The sequence below is a fragment of the Cryptomeria japonica genome, chromosome 6 (genome assembly GCF_030272615.1).
Source record: "Cryptomeria japonica chromosome 6, Sugi_1.0, whole genome shotgun sequence".
Taxonomy (NCBI): Eukaryota; Viridiplantae; Streptophyta; class Pinopsida; order Cupressales; family Cupressaceae; genus Cryptomeria; species Cryptomeria japonica.
The window spans coordinates 540,548,955-540,555,993 of record NC_081410.1 but is presented as its reverse complement, the minus strand read 5'-3'; positions in this window follow the sequence as shown (position 1 = coordinate 540,555,993).

Below are 7,039 nucleotides of genomic sequence, written 5' to 3'. Positions count from 1 at the left end.
GGTTCTCCGTAATATTTCCATGGTCACATGGATAACTTCCTACGCATCTCAATTTACACATTAGTAGCTTCAAGTAACCTCATATAATATAAATCACAAGAATAATAATTCACATCATCACTTGCATACAATTTACATCTGAACAATTTAATACATCATATTTCTATCATCCTAGTAAAGTCCTGCAAATTCAATAATGACATTTATCACCGCAAATTCATCCTATTCAAAAATCATGTAGTGTTCTATATCATAAAGCATATAAATAAAGCATCAACATATAGCAATGTTATCCAAATCATGGAATCATATAAGTTCTAAATCCATAATGCATAAAAATAAAGCATCCATAATAGTCTCATCATAAAAACCACTGAAATGTCAAACTGAGTTGGGGTGGGGCCTCACACCCTCCCCCTCTGGGCATGAACTTCCTCTTGGAGTTCATCAAAAAGGTGGGGGTACTCTAATCTCATATGTGTTGCATCCTCCCATGAAGTCGTAACCTCATCATAACAATCCCACTGGACCCTAACCTGGTCCAGCTCTCGACATCGAAGGGTCAGCGTCCGGCATGCCAAAATGCAAATGGGCTCCAAAGCTAGCTGTCCATCTGACTCCACCTACAAGGCATCCCAATCTAAAATATCAGACTCATCATAGATATATTTTCTTAAAACTAATACATGAAACACATCGTGGATGCGTGACAGGCTAGGTGGCAATGCTAAACGGTAGGCAACTCGACCTATCCTCTCGAGGATCTCAAAAGGTCCTACAAAGCGAGGTGCAAGCTTAGAACCCTTTCCATAATAGATTGGACTCTTATGCGGCTGCACTCTCAAGAAGACTCTGTCTCCAACCAAGTAGCTACAATCTATTCTCTTCGCATCTGCATATTTCTTTTGTCTATCCTATGCCTCTCTCAGACGTTGCCTAATCAAATCCACCTATTGTTCCATATCTCAAACTATCTCAGGACCAATAGCAACTTTGTCCTCTATGTGATCCCAACTCAACGGTGTCCTGCAAGGCCTACCGTATAATGCATGGTAGGGTGGCATCCCCAAGGAAGTGTGATGCCCATTTTTATAGGAAAACTCCACTAAGGGAAGGTACTCTTCCCATCTGGTCTAATGATCCATGACGTACATGTGAAGCATATCCTCTAACACATGATTAACCCTCTCTATCTAACCATCCATTTACGAGTGATAGGTTGTACTGAAATTGAGCTTAGTGCCCATAGCTGCCTGTAATGACTTCCAAAAGGAAGAAGTGAAGAGGGAATCTCTATCAGAAATAATCTTGTGTGGCACGCCATGAAGTCTCACAATGTCTTGCAAGAACACCTATGCTACTGCTGGTGTTGTGAAGGTAGTCTGAACTGGTGAAAAGTGAGCCACTTTGGTCAACTTGTCAACTATCACCAAGATGGCATCATGGTGATGAGAAGACATAGGAAGACCAATGATGAAATCCATGGATATAGTATCCCACTTCCACTCTAGTATAGCATGAGAATGGAGCAACCCCCCTGGATGGTGGTGCTCCACCTTTACTCTTTGACACTCGAGGCATCGAGATCCTATCTCAGCAATGAGCTGCCGCATTCCTAGCCAATGATATAACTGCCTCAAGTCAGCATGCAACTTTTTAACTCCGGGGTGCACTACATAAGGAGCTCTATGAGCATCTATGACAATGAACTCTCACAATTCCCTAGAGGAAGGTATATAGATGCACCCTCTATGGTGTAATAGTCCGTTAGACTCCAAAGAATAATCCACATATATCCCCTCTAGAGTAACCTAAGATCGTATTACCTGACAAACCTCTGCATACCATCCATCCTCTGACAAGTGCTGTAGTATACGGTATCTCAAATCCATGCCCAGAGATATGGTGTAAACCTCATGACGTCTCCTACTCAAAGCATCTACAACTATGTTTTCCTTTCCTTTGATGTAGTCAACGTAAAAATCATATTCGCACAAGAACTCCATCCATCTCCTTTGACGTGTATTAAGGTTCGGCTGAGTGAAAATATACTAAAGACTCTGATGATCTGAATGCAGCTCGAAGTGATGACCTAAAAGGAAGCGTCTCCACCTCACAAATGCATACACTAATATTGCGAGCTCAAGGTCATGAGTACGATAATTAAGTTCATGAGTCTTAAGTTTTCTAGACTCGAAAGCTATAGCCCTACCATCCTGCATAAGAACTGCTCCTAAACCCTCTAGTGAAGCATCTGTACAAACTATGAAGTCAGCTAAGGGATTTGGTACAACAAGAATAGGAGCACTAGTAAGTGCCTTCTTGAGTTCCTAAAAGGCCTTCTCGCACTTATCTATCCACTCAAATTTCTTCCCTTTACGTTGAAGAGAAGTAATAGGATGTGCGACTCTAGAGAATCCCTCAACAAAATGTTAGTAATAACCTGCTAAGCCCATGAAGCTTCTGACCTCTATCACACTGGTTGGCACTGGCCAATCCATAATAGCCCTAATCTTTGATGGGTCAATTGAGATCCCATCACAAGAAATAATGTGCCCAAGGTACTTGACCTCTAATCGAAAGAAAGCACACTTTGACAAACTACCAAACAACTGGTTATCCCGTAAACAGTGCAATACCTGTTTCAGGTGCTCCTCATGCTCCTTCTCATTCTTAGAATATATCAGTATATCATCGAGGAACACAATTACAAAATGGTCCAAAAATGTACGGAATACCCCATTCATGAGGCTCATAATAATAGCTAGGGCATTCGTAAGACCAAATGGAACCACGGTGAACTCATAGTGACCATATCTAATGCGAAATGTGGTCTTGTGGATATCACTTTCCACTATTCTCAGCTGATGGTATCTTGACTTCAGATCAATTTTGGAAAAGACTTTGGCACCCTGAAGTTGGTCGAATAAATTATCAATTCTGGGCAAAGGATATCGGTTCTTGATGGCTACTTTATTTAACTGCCGATAATCCATACATAAACGGAGAGATCCGTCCTTCTTCTTAATGAAGATGACTGGTGCACCCCAAGGGGATACGCTAGGATGAATATGACCCTTCTCAAGGAGTTCCTCAAGCTATATTTTGAGCTCATTAAGCTCATTTATGGTCATCCTATAAGGTGTTTTGGAAACTGGCTCGGCTCCTAGTACAAGGTCTATATGAAAGTCAATCTCTCTACGGGGCAGCATTCCAGGTAGCTCTGAAGGGAACACATCTGAATATCCCTTAAGGATAGGATGGTCATCAAGTGATGTTTCGTTTTCTTCCTCTTCTCCTCTATCACTGATAGTGATAGCAAAAAGATGACATCCCTTTCACATGCTCCACTTAAGCTGCATTGCGAAGATCATACGAAGAGACACAGGTCTCTAAATCCCAATGATAACTATGGGTGATCCATGATCATCCTCACACTCGATCTTTTTCAGGCGGAAATCCATCTTGGCTCTATGGGCATAAAGCCAATCCATGCCAAGTACGATACCATAAGATCCAATTGGTGTCACTCTAAGGTCTACTAAAGTGGTGGTCTTGCCAATCTACAGCTAACATACCCTAACCTCTGATTCCACTGACACTCTAGCCCCTGAAGCTAATTCCACTTCCCAATTGACACCCTATCTAGTTGCCACTAGCCCGCAACTCTCCACAACCAATGGAGATATAAGGGATTCAGTAGCTCCTAAATCAAACAAAATAGATACATTGTTACCTTTGATCATACCTACAACCTCAATGACCGTGGCCTGATGCTTAGCCTGGAGGTTGTCAACCACGGTGAATACTCTATGGGACCTGCCCATATCACCAACTATCAGCTCTGAAGTGGCCATCCACTAATTCCCTGCCATCTAACCCTAAGGGTGATCCCTCGCCATATTCCCCATGGCTCCACATGTAAAGTAAGCACCTCGTGCCTGAAACTGGGCGCCCTGGGGTCTAGAGAAGGCCTGTCCTCCTATCTTGCTAGATACACTGTACCCAGCCCTGGAGGACTGTTGAGTCCTCGCCAGAGATGTGTAAGGCACCAATGCTCTCTAATCTCACCTCTGACCCTAAGACTACCACTGCTTGGGCTTGGTGCCCTATTGATACTATGGAGGCTTCTGCCTATGGTTCTGTGGTGTCTGTTGTGGAAGAGGGGGTTTGGAGAACCCCTATGAGTTTTGGTTATTTCCCTTCCAAAGTGGTTTTTGGAATCCATAAGTCTGAGGTGTGGGGTTTTGGTTCTAAAACTGATCCCTAGTGTCCTGTGGTCTGACCTGAATTTCCTCGGCTATCAGTGCCTTCTCCATGGCAACTCGAAGGCTCTCTAGAGCAGACATCCTCACTGGCTCGGCTATATTGGCATTTAACCCTCTGATGAAGTGGTTTACGAGAAGTTTCTCATCCTTTAGATAATCCACGTAAGGCAAGAGCTCAAAGAATTTTCTCTCATATTGGGTTACTAATAAGCCTTTTTGTTGGAGGTCATTAAACTCATCTATCCAATCCTATCTGAAATGTTCTAATAGGTACCTCTCCTAGAACCTCTTTGTGAATATCTCCCAAGTGAGAGTATCAGGAACTAATCCACATTTGTACTCCTCCTGTCTCCACCATGTGGAGGTCATTCCTCTCAGCAGATGGACTACGACATGTGCTTTTAGGTTGCTCTCGTAAGAGCACAATGCAAAGCACCTCTCAAGGCTCAAAATCCATGCCTCAGCCTCTTCCCTATTGGTAGAGGCCCCAAAAGATGGTGGCTAGAGACGCATGACCTCCCTGATAAGATCCCCTAGATCCCGACGAGCTCTCTCAAAATAAAATGGCTCCACCACTGGAGGTGGTCCTAGTATGTGCACAAACTCTGGCTCATTTCCACCCTAACTCTCTATAGGAATAGGAGTTGGGCTCCTGCTTCATTCCCTCTCAACTGATCTATGACTCCCAGAGTCCTGATTTCTAACCTGAGGGTTCTCTGCTGGAATCCTTTCCTGAACTATGCCAATTAGGTTCTGGATTGCTTCTAAGATGTTTTGGTTAGGATCATTTGGTTTTACGGGAGGTTCTTCTAGGTTCTCTTCTAGAACCGATCCCTCCCTAGCTACCTCTTCATGTGCTATGTGCACATGCCTAAGACCCCTTCCGCACTTGCAAGCTTGTCGTGTCATCGGAGGCATCCTAAGAGGAAAAAAAATAAAAATTAAATAAATAATTTCTTTTAGAAAAATATTTAATCAATTAAATATAAATATCTTATAAATATCAATATAATAAAATAAATTAAATAATCTAAAGCGAAACGTAAGTGGAGTAAGGTTCCTAGTGTGGAAACCTTGCTCTGATACCAAAATGTCATGCCCTAAATTTTGGGCATGACAGTAGTTGACCTTCTTGATGGTCAAAAGTGTCAAAAATTGGTATAGGCATTAGGGAGGGTTAAATTAGTCTTAGACATGTTTTTAAAGTCATGTTTTATGAGTTAGAATGGGCCTCATAGGTTGATAAGGCCAAAAAGTGAAAAAGTGCAAAGTTCCAATAACTCGTCATGACAACTTTTGTCCTAATTTGATTAGTGATGGAGTTAGGGATTTTCCAACTCCCTATAAAGACTCCACATGTGGTAAATTATATAATAACCCTCTCTTTCATGGTTACCAAGGCTGGAGAATGTGTTTTGTAAGTTCAACAATCTGAAACTACTCATTTTCAGACTAGTTGGCAGCATTTTGGCTTGTTTTTACTCCTTTTGTAAATGTAAATGGATTGAGTTTCTTTAGTTTGTTACAATTTTTTTGGTTCCATTTCAAGCTTTGTAACTAGTTTGTATTGGTGTTTTCTCGCTTTGGTTTGCAAACAGCCAATTTTGGCTTGTATATAGAAATTTTATGTAAAATGGTTGCCCCGTGAATTCCACACATGATACCATCACAACCTATTGGGACATGAAGGGAAACCACTTGTACAATGTACATATGCAAGGAAAAGTGTTGGAGATGAATTTCAATATGATTGTCACCTTGTTCTATGCGAGTCTAGGAGCTACCCGTTAGAGGAAACAAGGTGAAATTGATGTACAAAGTGCAAGGGTGAGTGCCAAACCACCATCTAAGATTTTGGTGGGTTCCATGAAGTTGGGATAGATTTTCCAATGCAAGGAGAAGCCTTGAAAAAATCAATTGATGCCCAAACACCAACTTGACCAGTCACTGCCTGCTAGAAGGCCTAAAAACCCTTCAAAACCCTCATTTTGGGGTTAGCATATTGTACGGTGGAGTATGGAGCCAAAACCATAAAAATAACTTGGGGTTAGGTGAATCATTGAAGAAAAACCAACCTTTCTAGAGGGTCTTTTGGACCTTTTTCTCTCAAGCCCTAGAAAACCAGATTTAGGAGGCCAAATAGGGCTAATTCCTTGAAGCCCTTTTCTAGGCAAAATGGTGAAATCGGTAAGGAAGGAAAAGATTTAAAACCTCAAATGGAACCAAAAGCTATTGAAAAGTTGTTAGAAAACACCTCCATACCTTTTCATCCACTCACAATTGTAGGAGGTCAATTTGACAAATTGAAGCCAAGAAAGCCATAAAGAGAACATGGAAAGCATTGGGAATTGTTAGGGTTCCTAGCTAAAACACTTGAAGCAAACACCTTGGAATGGTTAAGAAGAAATCCCTAGAAGAGATTGAGAAGGACTTGGAGGTCTAGAGTGCAAATAGGTCTGGAGATTTTTTGGAATTGAGCAACACCAACTAGGTGAAGTGTTGAGCAAACTAGGTCAACCCCATCAAATTAGTATCAGAGCCTATAAGATTTGGACTAGGTGAATAGATGTCCTTAGTGGAATCTATAGGAGACAACAAAATGGTGATGAATGTAGAGTTGGCAAAGAAAGTGTATGATCAGGAGGAAGAGAATAGACTCCTAAGGGATAAGTTGCTAGAATTGGAGAGTAAGCTTGGTGAGGTAGAAACCAAGGTAGATGAAGTGTTGGTAAAGGTAGAAGGAGCAGAAGGGAAGGGTAAAGAAGTGTCAG